The 17,929-nt window shown below is 39.8% G+C and overlaps 1 protein-coding gene across 5 annotated transcripts in view; it reads left to right on the top strand.

The window, feature by feature from the left end:
- The first annotated feature begins 9,450 nt into the window (after window positions 1-9,450).
- NFKB1 (nuclear factor kappa B subunit 1) overlaps window positions 9,451-17,929 on the top strand; it is a 129,708-nt gene continuing 121,229 nt past the window's right edge. For 2 of the 5 annotated variants that reach the window (XM_058294874.2, XM_058294875.2), the window contains exon 1: window positions 9,525-9,644. The gene's annotated coding sequence lies outside the window, so the exon portion shown is untranslated. Of the gene's footprint in view, window positions 9,645-17,929 lie in introns of all 5 variants that reach the window. The other 3 variants (XM_058294873.2, XM_071215344.1, XM_058294886.2) reach the window with 3 other exon arrangements.

The following is a 17,929-nucleotide window of genomic DNA, read 5'->3' as shown; positions in this document are numbered from 1 at the left end:
TGACTCAAAACATTTACATAACACAATACAATAAAATATAATGAGGTAAGTACAATGTCTCAGATACCAGAAAAGCAAATAAGAGGGGCATTTATGCAACTTTGGGGCTCATAAAAGACTCCTTTGAGAAATTAACATTTGAGCTGAGTCCTAACAAGTAAGACTTGGCCACCTCATAGCCTGGGTCAGCTCCTTTCTGCTCGAGAAGTGTAGGCCTCACTGTACTACAACCTCAGGGCTTCCAGGGATAGCTGCTCCCAAAGTCCCACTCCAAAACTTTCTTCAGGGATCCTCTACTACAGCAGAGCCAATGACAACTGCCTGAAGCTGTCAAATTCCCCAATGTTCACACAGGTCTCCTTAACAACGGCCTCATTCACCAGGTAAGAGGTAAATCTTGTGTCCAGACCTGTTTCCTTTACAAAGAAAGCCTCCTCCTGCACTAGACCACTGCATCCTGAGATGGGTGTTAGGAATGGCTCCAGAATAGCTCATCCTAGAAATTCACATTTCTCAGATTATAGCAAAAATTTATTGGGAATTTACAATTCTAAGTATGGTACATGGATTTATTTTTCATCAATAAATTTATTACTCCCATTTTAGATTAAAGGTTTGGAGAGGTTAGTCTTGAAGCTAGAAAAACTGAGAGTGGGATTCACAGTCTTTGCAGGCTGATTTCAGAGCCCAGAGTTTACGCTCACCCCTCTTTAGTCCCTGTTGAGTAATGCTCTGAACGGATAAAATGAATTCTTTCTTTGTATGTTCTTTGGGTCTACTGGAGCCCCAAATTATATTCCCAGACACCTACTAAATCTAGGATTAGTGGGGTTATATTTTTATCGGGGATAGTGAAAGCAAGAAGGCTGTGGGCTTTTTGCCGTTCTCTGAAAGTCTCAAGAGAAGCAAAGCTACCCTGGCTCTTTCCACTGCCTCTAGCCCCCAAATTGTATTTCTGCTTTAGTTAGACAGCCAGAATTCTTATTTCCATTCTAGTCAATTGTCATACTCTTTGTGATCTACTTGTGACCTTGGGCAAATTCTCTTAGTTTTTCTGACCCTCAGTCTTCTCATCTGCAATTATCAGAATCAAAATGGAATTGTTGTGAAGACTTGAAAAAATAAAAAGTAGTAAAAACCCCCAGCACTCAGTTGGAGCCAGTAAGTGCCAGGTAAAATGTTTAGCTTGGCAATTTAGAGAGGTATTGATACTGATTAAATGTTTGAATGACTGTTTTGTAAATAAGGGAGTGGAGGTATCTTTGTTACTCTACAAGGCAGCAATTGGAATAAAGGCATGAGTTACAAGAAATAGATTAGGGCTCAGTCATCTCTTCAGTAACGAAAAAACAACCTGGTTAGCTCCTAAATCACTGTAATTATTCATGGACTCTGGGATAGTACGGAAGGACTCCTGCTTTGGGTACAAAGTTGGATTGCAAGTCTTTAAATTTCCTTCTAACTCTATTAAGGTTTATGTAATTCTGAAAACTGGCTTCCAGTAAATAAGTTAATGACTTAAGAACCAAAACATTTCCTTCTAAAAGAAAATATTGTTTCTGGAAGAAAAATGTTTCAAAAGGAAATAACTGTATCATTTACATAAGGTCAACATATGTAATTTTTCTCTATTCCAAGACAATTAAACATTTCTTAAATGTTTCCATCTGTTGCTTAAATCAGAAGGATCATTTTGCATGAAGGAATATTTTTGCATGCACTTGCGCACACACACACACAATGAAAGATATGCTGCTAAGATTATGTACACACTGTTAAAACCATTTTTACATGAACTTAATGTACCAATAAAGAACATGAAATCTGAAAAATTTTTTAATCTGTTGAAACAATAAAATAATCAACAGATAAGCAACGTTTCTTGAATTTGCATTTCAACAGCCCTGACAATGTTTTCCTTAAAAGTTTTGCTGCCAAATGATGAGTAGAGATCCATTATAACAAATTAGTATTATAACAATTTCTTTCAGATATTTATAAAACCTTGTCAGGATATATTTGCATGGAAAGGATATTCATTCTATTAAAGAGATATTCATAAGCATCAGACCATCACCTGTGAGAATATTTGATGCTGGAATTTGGAATTAAGAATTATGAAGCCTTCTTCATAAAAAATAAGTGATGGCAGCTGTCTCAATGGGATGTCCATTAGCCAGTCTGGCTTGACTCAAAACCATTTTGTTGGCCTCATTTTGTTGGCCAATCACCCTGGCTTACCCAGGACAGAGGGTTTCCTGGATATGGGGTTTTCTGTGTAAAACCAGGATAGTCCCTGGCAAATTAGAATGAGTTTGTCCTCCTAGGTCCATTTCTTCATGCAAATCAATACATCTCTCCAACAGTTTTTTTTTTTTTGGGGGGGGGGGAGGTTAGTGCATTTCAGATGATTATTACAGCCTAATTCTTCTCCCTCTTTCTCAGAGCTTTTCTTCTCTCCATTCTTTCTTCTCACTTCTCACACAGGAAGATTTGCCCCTCCCCCACTGCACCTAGCATTATGACTTCCGCACATCTGACTTCTTTTCTCCTGGACCTTGTTCCTTCATTAATCATCTTCCTCTTATTAATTCCATTAACTCATTAAACTATCATTCCACCTTCAAAAACTTCCTTTAATCCTGACAGTCCATAATTGCCAAATAATGAAGACTCTCACTAGCTCCTCTTTCGTTTCTTCTCTTCACCTCAAACTCTCTGTGAAAATCCTTCACATTTACTGCCTTCCTTTCCCTACTTCCCACTCACTTCTCAACCCCCTATAATCTGGTTCTTGGCTCTCACCATTATATTGAAACTCTTCTAAAAAGTAAACTAGGACCACAGCCACTGCTGCCAGTGCCACTTTGAAAAAAAAATGAAGCTTCCCCTTCCCTCAGGATTATCATCCCTCTCCCCCCTTCCTGCTGCTGGTTTGTGATTTCATAATCCCAAATTCAACTCTCTTCTTATACTTACCTTTTAGGACTTGTCTGCAGTATTTGAAATAGTTGAGCTGACTATTGAAACTCTCTCTTCTCTTATTTTCCAAGCTTTCCTTCTTCACTTGATGGCACCTCAGGAGTCTGGAAGCATCTCTCTACCTCTCTCTACTTCACCAATCCCAGAAATAAAGTCACTCACTGAACTTCTGTCTTAGCGCCTTTCCTCTTCTAACCCCGGTCACCCTTCCTTATTTGCTCTTCAACACTATGCCCCTGAGCAGCAAGCTGGAATGTCCAATCGCATGTAAGTCATTTCCACGTGGACATCTCACAAGTTATAAACTCTTAACTTGTCTAAAATTAAATGTATCATATTCCCGCAGATGCTTTTTCAGTTAATGGCATTATCATTTTAACTATCCCCACTGGAAAGTTCAAAGCTACCCATGACTCCTCTCTAAAACGACACATCACCCCATCTTTAAACATGCCCTGTTAACCTTATCTTCTAAAAATTTCATATTCTTCTTTTCATTTCATTGGATAGAAAGTTCAGTGTAGTGGTTAAGAGCATGAACACTGAAGTCAAATTAACTGGGTTAAAATCTCAGCTCCCCTACTACTTACTGGTTATGAAACCTTGGGAAAATTACTTTATTTCTTATCTGTAAGTATGGATATAATTATGGAGGCCTACCTATATGACTGAGAACTAAATGCTCACCTGACCTATTTCCTCCTAGACACCCAGCAAAACTGTATTTTCCAGGTCCTATTTATCTAGGTGGGGTCATGGAATGTTAGCAGAAGTGTTGCATCACTTCCAATTACAGGCAATTAAAAACAGACATGATTACCCTATGCCCTCACTTCCTTTCTTTTTTTTTTTCCCTTCACCTTTTTCTTTTTTTAATTTGAGAAGTTGTGAGTTAACAAAAGAATCATGCATACCATACTGGATTCTCATACATGACCCCACCACCAATACCTTACATTGTTGTGACACATTTGTTGCAAATGATGAGAGAATATCATCATAAAATTTCTGCTATCTATAGCCCATAGATTATATTTGGTGTATTTTTCTCACAAACCATCCTATTATTAACACATGTATTAGTATTGTATATTTGGATAGTTCATGAGAGAATGTTCTCGTATTTGTATTCTTGACCACAGCCCATCGTTCACCATGGTTCACTGTGTTATACAGTCTTCTGCCTTGTACAGTCCATCCAAAGTGTATACTCAGTGGCTCTCAGTTTCATCACAGAGTTATGCTGCCATCAGCTAAGTCTATTTCAGAACATTTTCATTACTCCAAAAGGAAAAACCCACACCCCTGTATGCCCCCGCCATTATTGACTCAGCATTGATATAGTACCTTTTTTGCCATTGCTATAAATATATTACAATATTACTGTTAACTATAGTTTATAGTCGAAGTTTTTTCATCTCACTTCCTTTTCTAAGGCAACTTTGTAAGCAACACACAATGATGGTAGATTTCAATAATGGAAGAATCCTGAATCCCTGAGTGTCTATCTAGAGTCTCTAGAGCTCTGCCTAGGGCACATACCCAGCCAGGCGCTTCTGCAGTGAATTTTGTAGAGGAGAAAAGTAAACTTTTATTGTGTTAAATCACTGAGATTTATTTGTAATAGCTACAAGCATTATTTATCCCAAATATTATTAAAATACATTGGCAACACTACCACAAATAAATTACTCAATAAATGTTAGAAATTATTGTTTCTATTAAATGTAATACTTTGGGCCCAATGCCTCTCTCACTTAAATTAGAGGAGGATCACATAAGATGTCAACCTTTCCTTGCCTGAGCAGTTTATTTATTTAAAATATATTTTGCTACAAAAGTCTTTGTTTTGCCCAGTTGAGTTGTTAGTAAGTTACAGGGCAATTATTTCTCAAATATGGTAAAAAGAAAATTATTTTGTGATTCTCAAAAAGAGGAAAACAATAGATACTCCATTCCTTCTTTACTGCCTCAAAGTAAAGGATAAGCAGTGCCTGGATTCCTAGGCCCTCCACATATTACAACTTCTCTCATCACCTCCATCTAGCCTTCCAGATATAGTTGTCAAGTTGACTGAGGTGGATGGGGGTGACTCTTCCTGAGGTTCTCCATATATGGGATATGTTTTCACTCTTTGGTAAAACAATATATATTTCCCCTCTTTCCACCAGACCCTTAGTTTATGTTTTTTAGAAAAAAAATGAGTAGTCGTTTTGAAAATGTCATTTTTTGGAATTTAAGTGCTATTAATGTGCTTTACAAAAGTGATATTAGACAAAAAGTGTTAGCTGGTAAGCATCTGGAAACAGATGTAGATTTTTTTTTTTTGGCATTAATTATTACAAAACATAATTCCACTTCCTGAGTCTTTTTGCCACAGATTGCATTTTCTTGAAGCACTTTTTTTTCCTGTTCAGGATACAGTCAGGGTCTGGCTTCACATTTTAAACCACTGTTTCATTCCATAGCCGCAGAGCTTAAGCAGTAAGCAACAGTACCATCACCGAGGTGTTTCTCCCTATCTATGACTATTTTAGTATGTCTCCATGATTGCATTTACTACACTCTGCCTAATCTCAAATTACACGTACTCCTTTGTGTTTTGTGAACTCTTTGAAGGCACTGATGGTAGTGCATGTGTATTCATTTAAACTGACATTAAAGATGCTGGTGTTTATAAGACCAAGTAACATTCTCCTTTCAAATTTATTGATGTCTCCATTTCAGAGTACCTTCATTGCCAAGGGAATAAAATTCTGGATTCTCGGTATACTCTCAAGAGGCAGATGATTTCTTTTCCCTTTTCTGTTGGGTTCACTTTTGGTGATATAATCCATTGTACAAGTAACTTTTGTCCTATTATTGTATAAGGGGTCATTCTTCCTGGCTTTATTTTGGTAGCAGAGATTGTATCTTTTTTTTCTATTGTAACCACTTACAGAGGCTAATTGAGTGCTCTTTCAATAAGGCCTGTTAACTGTGCAAGCCCAAGACAGAATATGGCAAGCACTTTAATGGAGGTGTAATGAAACCCTTCACTATCTGTAGGGAAAGATGCCACAATAATGAGTGTATGCCCTAGTGGTCACCAGTGCGATGTCCCTTAGCCTGTGAGAAAATTAATTTCAAGTCCTTTTTCTTAGCATAATCGCTTACTTTTCTATAGGCCTTTTACATTCTTTATCTCCCTTTAGTCTTCTCATAGGTTTATGTTACGCTTTTTTATGGGTGAGAAAACTGAAGCTCAAACTATTACTTGGGTGAAGTCACACAGATAATTGAAGGTGAAGTCAAGGCCCATCTCAAGTCTGATTTCAAGCCCAATGGGGGGAAGTGGACTTGGCCCAGTGGATAGGGAGTTCGTCTACTACATGGGAGGTCCGCGGTTCAAACCCCGGGCCCCCTTGGCCCATGTGGAGCTGGCCCACGCACAGTGCTGAGGCGCTCAAGGAGTGCTCTGCCACACAGGGGTGTCCCCCGTGTAGGGGAGCCCCATGCGCAAGGAATGCGCCCCATAAGGAGAGCCGCCCAGCGCGAAAGAAAGTGCAGCCTGCCCAGGAATGGTGCAGCACACACGGAGAATTAAGGCAGCAATATGACGCAACAAAAAGAAACATGGATTCCCATGCCGGTGACAACAGAAGCGGACAAAAAGAACAACATGCACCAAAATGGACACAGAACAGTCAACTGGGTGGGGTGGGGGTGGGGTGGGGTGGGGTGGGCTGGGCTGGGCTGGGCTGGGCTGGGGAAGAGGAGAGAAATAAATTAAATAAAATAAATCTTAAAAAAAAAGTCTAATAGGGTCTTTCCATTTCATCATTGCACCCATAATCAAGAGTTGTGAACTGGGTGTATCCAAGCAGACTGAGGTGGCTTCATGACTCAAAAAGCCCACTGTACCCTTTACAGAAGTATGATTCACTCCTGTTCTAACCCTAAGATGTATCTTAGAGTTTGCAAGGCTCAGGAGTATGCTTCTGAATTTGTGAGTCTCCTTCATGCACTACACAATTTCTCACTGAAGTCTCAACCTGAGACTCCTCTGGACATTTCCAATATTTGGCTTTATGAGAAGGGAAACTTATTATTTCAAAAATTCAGGGACAAACACAATGCAACCTCCCTTTTCCACAATCTCGATGCCTGAAATTCTACATTTAGGTTTTTTTTTCTGTCTCTCTCTAGCCTGATAAAAGCAAATACCCTCCATACCTTAGGGTAAATGAATTCTAAGAAATATTCCTGGAAGTGATTATGTACAGGATGTGGAGAGAATATTGGGAAACAAAGACGAACAAAAGAAGGTTAGCCAGTAAATCAAAAGGCTGGGTACTTTCACAGATTTGTCTGCTTAACACCCCTATTTTTAATTTTAGGTTCATTCTATCTGATAATTCAGTTTAAAATTTAATTAAATAGTTTGCACTAGTTAGCATCTTTTGATTTTTGTTCCTAAAATATGTCACACTGGCTGTACTCATAATCCTGTCTGTCCATCTTTTCTATTTGGGGCTGCCACACCCCACAGAATGAAGAGTGTTCATGTTCACAAGAAAGAAAGGAAGAAAAGGAGGGAGGAAAGAAGGAAGGAAGGGAGGAAGGAAGGAGGAAGGAAGGGAGGGAGGGAAGAAGGAAGGAAGGAAGGAAGGAAGGAAGGAAGGAAGGAAGGAAGGAAGGAAGGAAGGAAGGAAGGAAGGAAGGAAGGAAGGAAGGAAGGAAGGAAGGAAGGAAGGAAGGAAGGAAGGAAGGAAGGGAAAGAAAGAACTCCCCTAACACTTGTTTCTTGAGAGTTCGCACACTCTGGATTGTCAGTGCTAAAAATCGTTTTATATAGACTGGATATTAATTGACTCAAATATAATGTTGGCACGATTTCTAATCATGTCCTATAAATAATAACACAGGATTTTATGCCATTGTCTTCACTATGTATGAATCCCCTGCACTCCAGTTCTTCAAACAACCTCCAGGAATCAAATGAAATAGCTTGAAGATTGTTGGGTGGTCCCAGAGGTCAGTTCAATCCCAAGCAAATGGACCTCTGTTCCTTGTCCACCAGGAGGGTTCTCATACATTTAGGAGTGAGAGGCATGGGGGGAGAGGTAGTGCATGGAAAGGGGAGTTGACAAGAAAGGAAGAGGGTGAACTTCCCAGGAACAATTTAATACCATAGGAACACTTCCCAGTGATTACTAGCATTTTAAAGTTAAATTTACAGACTGGTCACTGAACTCGCTATGTGATAATATGCTCTAAAATATCTATTTCAGCTCACGATTTCTTATTTGTGGAACTAATTCACCACAGGGTGTCCCCAGGCCCGTACCTAGCACTATATCAGGCACGTAAAGAAGCTCAAATGGCCAATGAATAGTGGTCATTGGGATGCCTGCCTATAGACTCTAGTAGGGATAGCTACAGAAAAATTCCCCTCTACTGGATTTGTATTTTGTTATTGACTGTGACCAAAACGATGGCTACCACAGCACCGTAACTCCATACACATAATTATTATAAAGGCTTTACAACGCCCTGTAGATGAAAGTTTTGAATGACTGTCTATATAACCAAGAGATTTAAGACCTCACAAAAAAATAAAAATTAGATGCTCATGCTTCACTGCACAGAAGCCAGTTAAGATATTAAAATTCCAGTTTTATCTGTGAAAAGATCTGAGTGTAATTGAGACACACAAATGGAATATACAGATGGGATTTATTTTTATATATGGCATGCTTGGATCCGTGCCGACCCCCGCCCTCGGCTGCTGGGGCCTGCCCTTAGGGGCTTTAGACCCGCCGACTCCAACAGTGGCACAGCCACCACCTCCTTGGCCAGGGCGCTGCCGGTTACCCGGGAAGATTCCAGCCGCAGGCGCTTCCAAGGGGCGTCCCCGCTGCTCCAGTCCTACGCGCCCCGGGAGCTCCGAGTCCAGGAGCCGGAGTCCCGCAGGCGTCCCGGGGACCAGGCCGCCTCGAGGGCGCCCCTCGCCCTGCGCCTCGAAGCCGCCCCGGAGGGCGGGAGTCGGGTGGGCGCGACAAAGTGTGGCCGGGGGCGTACCGCGCCCAGCGAAGTGCGGGCTTCCCCCACCCCTGGCGGCGACCCCACCTCCCGCCCCCGGTGCGTGTGCGCGTGTGTCCCTCTGTCTGTCTGCTCTCTCGACGTCAGTGGGAATTTCCAGCCAGGAAGTGAGAGAGTGAGCTAGAGAGAAAGAGAGAGAAGTGCACCCGCGAGCCGGGGCAGGAAGAGGAGGTTTCGCCACCGGAGAGGCCCGGCGACGCGCTGACAGCTTCCCCTGCCCTTCCCGTCGGTCGGGCCTCCCGCCGCCGCCGCCGCCGCCGCCTTCGGCCTGCGCCCGCCGCCCGCCGCGCTCCGGGAGCCCAGCGCAGCCCAGGCCGGCGCCGCCGCGGCTGGGACGCTGCGCCGCCGCGGCCCGGCCACCCGCGCCCGCCGCTTCCCTCCGCCCGCGCCGCGGCCATGGCGCGCCGCTGACTGGCCCGCCCGCAGCGCCGAGCGCCCGCCCGCCCGCGCCCGCACCCGCACCGGGACCTGCCGCGGCCCCGGCCGGCCCTGCTCTTCCTCGCCGAGCCCCCGGCCCCGCGTCTCCCCGGAGGGGGGTCCACTGGCGCAGGGAGGCCGAGCGCGGACTCGCGACCAGGGTAAGCTGAACTCGGGCAAGTGGGGGCCACGCTGGGGACGTGTGGCCCGAGTCCCACCGCTTCCCCGACCCGCACTCCCTCCAGCCCTTCTCAGTCTTCCCCGTTCCTGCGCTAACCGGTGGACTAGACCGTAGAAGGTTGACAGTAGTTGAGAGGCACATGGGATGGGCGAGAGGGGAAAAGCTTCACCCGGATTTTGCAGGGACCGGTCGGCTCAAGGGCCGCGGCCGCCCGGGCCGTTCTTTCCCTTCTCCTCCCTTCCCCAGGCGGGAACCAGAGGGCAACTCTTGCAAACTTTTTAATCCCACTCCCAGCCTGGGAGATGGAGAGAAGGTTGAGGTGTTTTGCGGCGTGGAGTAGCGAAGAGAAGGTGGTTGGTGTAGTGCTGAACCAGATTTCACCTAAGGGCGTTCCATAAAATGAAAGCAGAAGTGATTGTCAGTCCTCTTGGCTTGGAAAGCCCTTCCCAGGTCCCCAAAATTACGTAGGAGAGCCTTTTTCTTCCTTCTGCGCTGCCAAAAGAAGCCTCCAGCATGGATACTGCCCCCCCACACACCCAAGTCCCCCAACTGTGACGTTAATTCATCTACTCTAGGACCTGTACGCACGTTAATCTTCAAAAATAAGGAGGGACTGGTATTGATCCTCCACGGCCTGGCATTTGAGAGAGAAAAGCAATTGCCTTAGAGCACTTTTTAGACACTGATTATATAAAACACTTGGACAATGGCACCATGTATTGCGCATGACCTCTAAAACAAAAATAATAATATAAACAAAGCCTATCCCAAATACAACTTTTGTTGTGGTCTTTGAAAACAGACCCTTTGGTGATGTTAGCCCTGATTTATCGGTCTGTTCTGAAACTGAAATGGGACTTAATGATGCAGGATTTGATTATCAAATTTAAGACATTTTCATGGATTTTGTTAAGTAGGATTTTTCAGCATTGCAGTTTATGCAGTAACCGTATTTAACTTGAAGATTTTGTTATAAGGCTCATAACTTGAGCAAAGGATCAAAAGATTATGGTAAATACTAAAAAATTTAATAAGTATGAAAAATTTATACTTTGGCATAAAGCTTCTTCCACAAGCTGATGATCTTTCATCAAAAATAACATGGTTATTTTTTCTAGAAAAATTCCTCAATTGAATAATCGTGCCTAGTTTAAACTGTACTTTTTGTTAAAACTTTAAAAGGAAACCTTGATTCAAGTAAAGCCCTTAGCTGAAGCATGTTTTCTCCTGATTTTAATATTGTGCTTTCTAAAGATGAATCCTTTTACTGTTTTCTGTACTAAAGGAATTATGTAAATAATTTAAAGCAAAGCATTACTTTTAAGCTTATGAACTTGGGAAGACAGGGAAAAAAATCTTGGTTCCTGTAGAATTTTACACTTTTCATGTAATTGAATTGCTGAAAGGAAAAGCACATATACAATGAATAGAAACATGTATTAACCTCTCCTGAAATTACCCATCCACACTGATACACCCACAATTTCTAAATGCCAGAGCTTGTTAAATAAAATGTCTTCCTGGGCCACAGCATACTGGACAAACTTGAACACAGAGGAAGGCTCATATGTAGATTTAATGCTAGAACCCAAATACTGTTTAATGTAAATAGTAAACCATTCCTAATATGTTTGGAAAACTTTTTTTTTTTTAAAGAAAATGGTATAATCCTATCAGGAATTGGTAGTGATTTGTAAATCTATTATCTTTCCTTTGAAATGTCAATTTTATCATATGTTCTGAAGTTGACACTTACTTCAAGAATAAATGCTTGCTCTTCAAATCTAACTAGTAAATATTGGAGTATGCATACAAAAATAATTGTTCCCCTTTGTAAGTATTACTTTGGTATTTGCACTTCCTTTTTACTTCTACCTCTTTAACAAGATCATCTGTGATGACAGTTACAGTTGGTAGAAGCGCAAAACTTAGGCCTTTAGATTCAGTGATTGTATACCTCATATTTCACTTGTCATTGTTCCTTAGAATAAATTGAAGCTAGTTTGAGAAATTAATATTTATGCAGTGTTTATTATTATTTTTACTGGTTTCAGACTACCAGGTAACTGATGAAGTTACTTCTTTGACTTTCAGTCACTGCTCTTTGGGGTAGGTAAGAGGTCCAGATCATTCAGACAGCAGCCCTTATTTTACCTCATTTATGAGAGGTATTCCCCTGTTCAGAGGAGGTGAAAGTTCTGGCTTTTGGGGGAAGTGGTTACTTCATAATCTTCAATTACTTTGAAGTTGGGAGTAGTAAGAGCAGTAGTTGGCATTTTAAAACAGTGAGTTGAAAACTTAGTTCTGAGTTGCCATGTGGATTTTTGCTGAAGCAGACAAATTACCTTTTTCTTCTTCAGAAATTAGGAGTAGATGTGCAGTCTGACCACTGAAGATACCTGCAGTAGGAAGTGTATTTGGGAAAGCAGAGTTGTTTAACCAAGAGAGCAGATATTAAAAATATTCTTTTCTGCTCTACAGATTGAACAAGAACCACTTTAGCAGGAATGGATGTAAATGAATCAGTGGTACTCAGAGTTTCTCAGTAATTTGTCTTACTTTTTAGTAGGAAGTTTATTTTGGTTTTCTGTTTACAGTATGAATCATATAAAGTAGTGAGATTGTTATATGTTAGAAGCTAAAGAAACAGAAGAAAAAGCGAAAATGGTATTTTAGTGCTGGAGAAGACTCTAAGATACTTTACTCCAACCCCCGCATTTACATTTACATCTGGGTAGTTGTCTCCAAGTGAATTGACAGTTGCTTCCTGGTAACCAAGAAACCAGACTAGCAATTTACCCTGCATGCTGGGAATTACTTCACATTCACAAAAATTCCCAATGTTGTAATTAGAGAAGAACAGGTAAATCATTATGAACATATATATCCCTTTGAATTGGCTCTGTCATTCCTTAGGTGACCTTAAGGATTTTAAAGAACTAAAGAAGCATAAACCTTGAAGCATTCAGCCTGAGGAGGAATGTTTGGACCATATAGCATAGTCTTGCCAGTCAGTTTGGCTTCTTGAATGTTTCTTTTTCTTTTTCTTTTCTAAAGAGATTAATATTTGAAATCAAATATTTTGGTAAAGTTGAGAATTATGGAAACACAACCAAGCCTCTTATCTTTTCAGTGTTGCATTAATGAGTATCCAGTGCTTCACTGTTAGATGAAAAAAAAAAGTAGTAGCATTCTTCTCATAATGAGAAATTGCTTCATACCTTTGGTCTCTGCTGTATTAGAGGATGTTCCTAGGTGCAAATTAATATTCTGCCTTTCAGATTTTCAAGTGAATTTGGTTGACATGGCTCGAAAATCAGCCAATGGTTTAGAATATAATTTGTGAATTAAAATTTCATTGCTTCACCCAAATAATCTAAAGCCTAATTTAAATGCTTTTCCACAAGATAAAAGTAATATAAAGTATGATTTGTTTGAATTATAGAATGCTTAAGAGTATAGATTATGGAGGAAAACATGTGTTTACTTCAGGTTATTAATCAGAAAAAATTATCATTGTATTAAATTTTTGAAAATCAACCTATTAATCATCATTCATTCCTTTTATTTTTGTAACAACTAGCACAGATTAAACTGCCAGTAGTATAAGTTTCATGTGCTTTAATTTGTTGCCTGTTTTTTGAAATAAAATAAGGTTTAATGATTATTTAATTACCCATTACAATTGGCTTGCTACTTTTTATTTACATTTCACCATCCCCAAACACCTTGCAGTTTTATTCTGACCCCTGCTTTCAACAGAGATTAATAGATTTAAACTGTCCTCAAACTTGATTTCTTTTAACTTTGAAAAAAATATTCTGACATATTCTGACACATGGAACATTGAGGAAGAATATGACTAGTCTATATAACTTACTCTTTAAATAATGTTATTTTTAAAAAAGAAGAGAGCAATCTGAAAAGAATCATAATCCTATAGTTCCAGCTAAAAAGAAATATATTTAATCCACATGACAAAGATACATCTGATACTTAACACTGTAATTATTTTAACTTATTAAGTAATTAATTACTACTTATTGACTGAGTGAATGCAATTAACTTAAAATTTTTAAAAAAGGGTGACCTTTTTCTTTAGGGAATAAAAATGACATGATTTTGCTTTCTTGGAAGGAATAAGCCAAAAACATAATCTTCTCTTCCTAGATGTTATATTCTGACCTTATTAACACTTAGAGTCTACTAGTACAGATAATTTATTAAAAAGTACCTACTGCTTTCCAAAAGAGAAGACTTTCATTCCCAAAGAGTTTGTGGACTGAAAAAAAAAAAAAAAAAAAAAATGTTTTCTCATCAAAGTTTTTGAGTTATTTGTCAAGCAAAGTAATAATAAAGTAATTGAAATGATAAAAAGTGCTTGTACAAGTTTAAAAAATGTAACTTTTTAACTAAATTAGAATTTCTGAGGCTCAGTTGAAACTAATTTCAATCTCAGCATCTCTGAAAAAACAAAATAATGCTACAGGCAAAGCTTTATAATTCATGTATCTGTAAAGCTTATCTAAATTAATCCAGCAGAAACTAAAAACAAAATGTGGGGTTACTCCTGGGAAGGTGGTGGAAATAGAGCACTCCAAGACTCAGTCCTTCCACCAACACAACTATTAAATATGCAACAACTATCTGAAGCAATTACTTTGAAATTCCTGAGGCCAGAAGAACTCTGTGCAGCATATAGGGAACAGCAGAAAGAAGAGGCTGTAAATTACTGTAGAGAACTGTAAATTACTCTCCTAGTGTGGTGGCCACCGGCATCCATCCACCACTGTAGTGGCAGGCTGTTGTGGGGTCAAGCTAGTGCCTGGTGACAGAGAAGGATGTAACAGTTCTCGTCCCCAAGAACAGGATTGTACGTGGCCAATCACTTAGCATGGTTTTTGATTAGCAAATTTGGATCCCTGGGTCCTGGACCCTGATTGCAGGTATTGTTTCAACCTGCTCCAGACAAATGTGGTGCCAGTCATTGTTTCAACCCTCCCTGGACAGGGGCAGAGACGGTGGAGATTTAAAGATGCAGCACTCACTCAGGGCTTTGGGGAACAGATGAAAAATATATTCAGGCAGAAATGAGAAGACACTAAATATGGTACAACACGAAAGGGCAAATAGATACCAAAGTAGGCATTAACAAAATTGAAGGACAAAATGGTATAAGACTTACAAAGGCTAAATTAGCAAAATGGCAGTAGAAAGTCCTGTATTAGCAGTAGTGATTTTACATGTAAATGGATTAAACTCACCAATCAAAAGGCAAAGATTGACAGAAGGGATTTAAAAAGAATAACCCAACTACATATTGTCTGCAAGAGACTCACCTTTTTTAAAATATATTTTTTATTTTTATTTTTAAAAAGATACTTAGATTACACAAAATGTTACACACAGAAAATAAGGGATTCCCATATGCCCCACTCCCCACACCTCCCACCCTTCCCCACATTCACAATTTTTTTCATTAGTGTGGTACATTCATTGCAAATGATGAACACATTTTGGAGCATTGCCACTAAGCATGGATTATAGTTTATATTGTAGTTTATACTCTCTCCCAATCAATTCTATAGATTTTGGTAGGATAGATAATGGCCTATATCTCTTGTTGCAGTGTCATTCAGGACAATTCCAAGTCCTGAAAATTCCCTCATATTACACCTCCTTTCCCTCTCCTTGCCTTCAGCACCTCCAGTGGCCACTGAAGAGACTCACCTTAAAGTCAAAGATACAGGTAGGCTGATGGTGAAAGGATGGAAAAATATATACCATGCATATAGTAAACAAAAGAAAGCTGGGATGGCTATACAAATAAAAGACTTCATTCAAAAACGATTACATGGAACAAAAATGGTTATTACATACTGAAAAAGGGGCCAATTCACCAAGAACAATTATAAATATATATACAACTGATAGCAGAGCCCCAAATTATATGAAGCATATACTGACAGAGTTGAAGGGAGAAATAGACAGTTCTATAGTAATAGTAGGAGAAGTCCTGTATGATGTTATATTTGCTTGTTTTGTAAGTTCACAACTATTATTATACATTTATTGTTTATGTATGTTTATGTATGAGTGATATACTTCAATAAATTAATTTTTAAAAATTAATAATAAAAAAAAACCCACACTACTCTCAGTAGTAGATGGAACATCTAGTCACAAGATCTACAAGGAAGCAAAGGACTAGAGTGATTCACAAAACCAACCAAACTTAACAGGCATATATAGAATACTGCATCCAACAAAAACAGAATACACATTATTTTCTAGCTGCACATGGATCATTCTTCAGGGTAGACCATGTGTTGGGTCACAAAACAATTCTCAGTAAATTGAAAAGGATTGAAGTCATACTGTGTGTATTCTCCAACCATGTGGAATGAAGCTAGAAATCAATAACAGAGGGAGAAAGGAAAAATTAGCAGAATGTGGAAATTAAACAACATACTCCTTAAACAACCTGTGGGTTAAAGAGGAAATCAGAAGCAAAATTAGGAAATACCTTGAGGTGAATAAGATGGAGATACAACATACCAAAACTAATGGGATGCAGTGACGGTGTGGCTGAGAGAGAAACCTATAGCTCTAAAGGCTTACATTAAAAAAAGAAGAAAGGGAGCAGGTATAACTCAGTCGCTGAGTGACTGCTTCCCATATATAAGGTTCCAGGTTCAATCTCTGGTAACTCCTTAAAAGAAAAGAAGAAAAAGAAAGACTTCAAATTAGAGACCTGACCTCAAAACTGGAAGAACTAGAACAAAAAGAGCTCAGTAGACCCAATGTGAGCAGAAGGAAAGAAACAACAAAAATTAGAGGGAAGATAAATGAAATAGAAAACAAAACAATGAAAACAGTAGAGAAGATCAACAAAGTCAAAAGTTAGTTCTTTGAAAAGATCAACAAAATCAATAAACCTTTAGCTAGACTGATAAAAAAAAGGATACAAATACTGAAAATCAGAAAGGAAATGGGGAACACTGATACTGATCCTGCTGAAAAAGAAAAAGCTAAAACGGCATGCTATGAACAACTGTTTGACAATAAATAGATAGCTGTGGTACTTTGGAGATTGTAGGTATCCCAGAAAACCACATTTTTAAAGGTGGTCCATTCCTAGGCATGAAACTACAGTGTATGGGACCTTTTGATTAGTTACTTCAGGAAAAGGCATTTTAATTAGGTTACTTCAGTAAGGCCTGAGCCAGGGTGGGTCTTAATTCTTTTACTGGAGTCCTTGATAAACAGAATGATCACAGAAAGTGAAAGAGAAACACACAGAAGAGAAAGTCACAAAGCCAGAAGGTGAAGGCAAGAAAACCTGGAGGAAAAGGGAGAGTCCAGCAGATGCCATGTAAGAGAGGAATCCAGGATCTCCAGCAGATGGTCTTTAGGGAGAAAACATTGCATAATGAGACCTTGATTTGTACATTTTTCTCAGCCTCAAAATTGTAAGCTTTTTTTGTTCAGGTGAAATGATTTTATTTCACACTTGAGTTTAAAACAACAAAGACACTAGATTCTTCATATAAAAATAGTAGTACAGATACCCTATACTTCCTAGAAAATGATTATATAGACACTCTCAAAGAAAAAAACACCCCATTTTATGGCTTCAGTCAGGTTACTTGGGAAAAACTCATTTCTAGACTGATTACTAAAACATACCATTCCAAAACTCTGCACCTTTTGGTTCAAAGTATAGATTATTGTCATTTAGGTATGTTCCTGCATTGCTACATATTTTTTATTTTTGTTTTTTTATTCCACCCTCCCTTGCGGCTTGCTTGCAGTCTACTCTCTGTGTCCATTTGCTGTGCATTCTTCTGTGTGTCTGTATTTATCTTTCTTTATTTCCCTCCCTCCCTTGCAGCTTGCTTGTTGTCTGCTCTCTCTGTCCATTCGTTGCATGCTCCTCTGTGTTTTCTATTTGTCTCCCTTCTTTTGGTGCGTCACCTTGCCGAGTTGGCTCTCCATAGCGTTTGCAGGCCAGTGGCACTCTGCAGCACTTGCAGGCCAGTGGCACTCCTTGGCGCACAGGCGAGCCTGCCTTCACAAGGAGGCCCAGGACATGAACCTAAAGCTTCCCATATGGTAAACGGGAGCCCATCTGATTGAGCCACAGCCCCTTCCCTACATATTTGATAAGACACATATAGTCTGATTTATCATTTATTGTTCCATTGTTTTACCTTGAGCAGGCTGTGCCTTTCTCTGTCGTCTTTCTTCAAGACCTTCCAGGAA

This window comes from Dasypus novemcinctus, chromosome 1, assembly GCF_030445035.2.
Source record: "Dasypus novemcinctus isolate mDasNov1 chromosome 1, mDasNov1.1.hap2, whole genome shotgun sequence".
NCBI lineage: Eukaryota > Metazoa > Chordata > Mammalia > Cingulata > Dasypodidae > Dasypus > Dasypus novemcinctus.
Note: the sequence above shows the minus strand (reverse complement) of the source record. Positions and strands in the feature narration are given on the sequence as shown.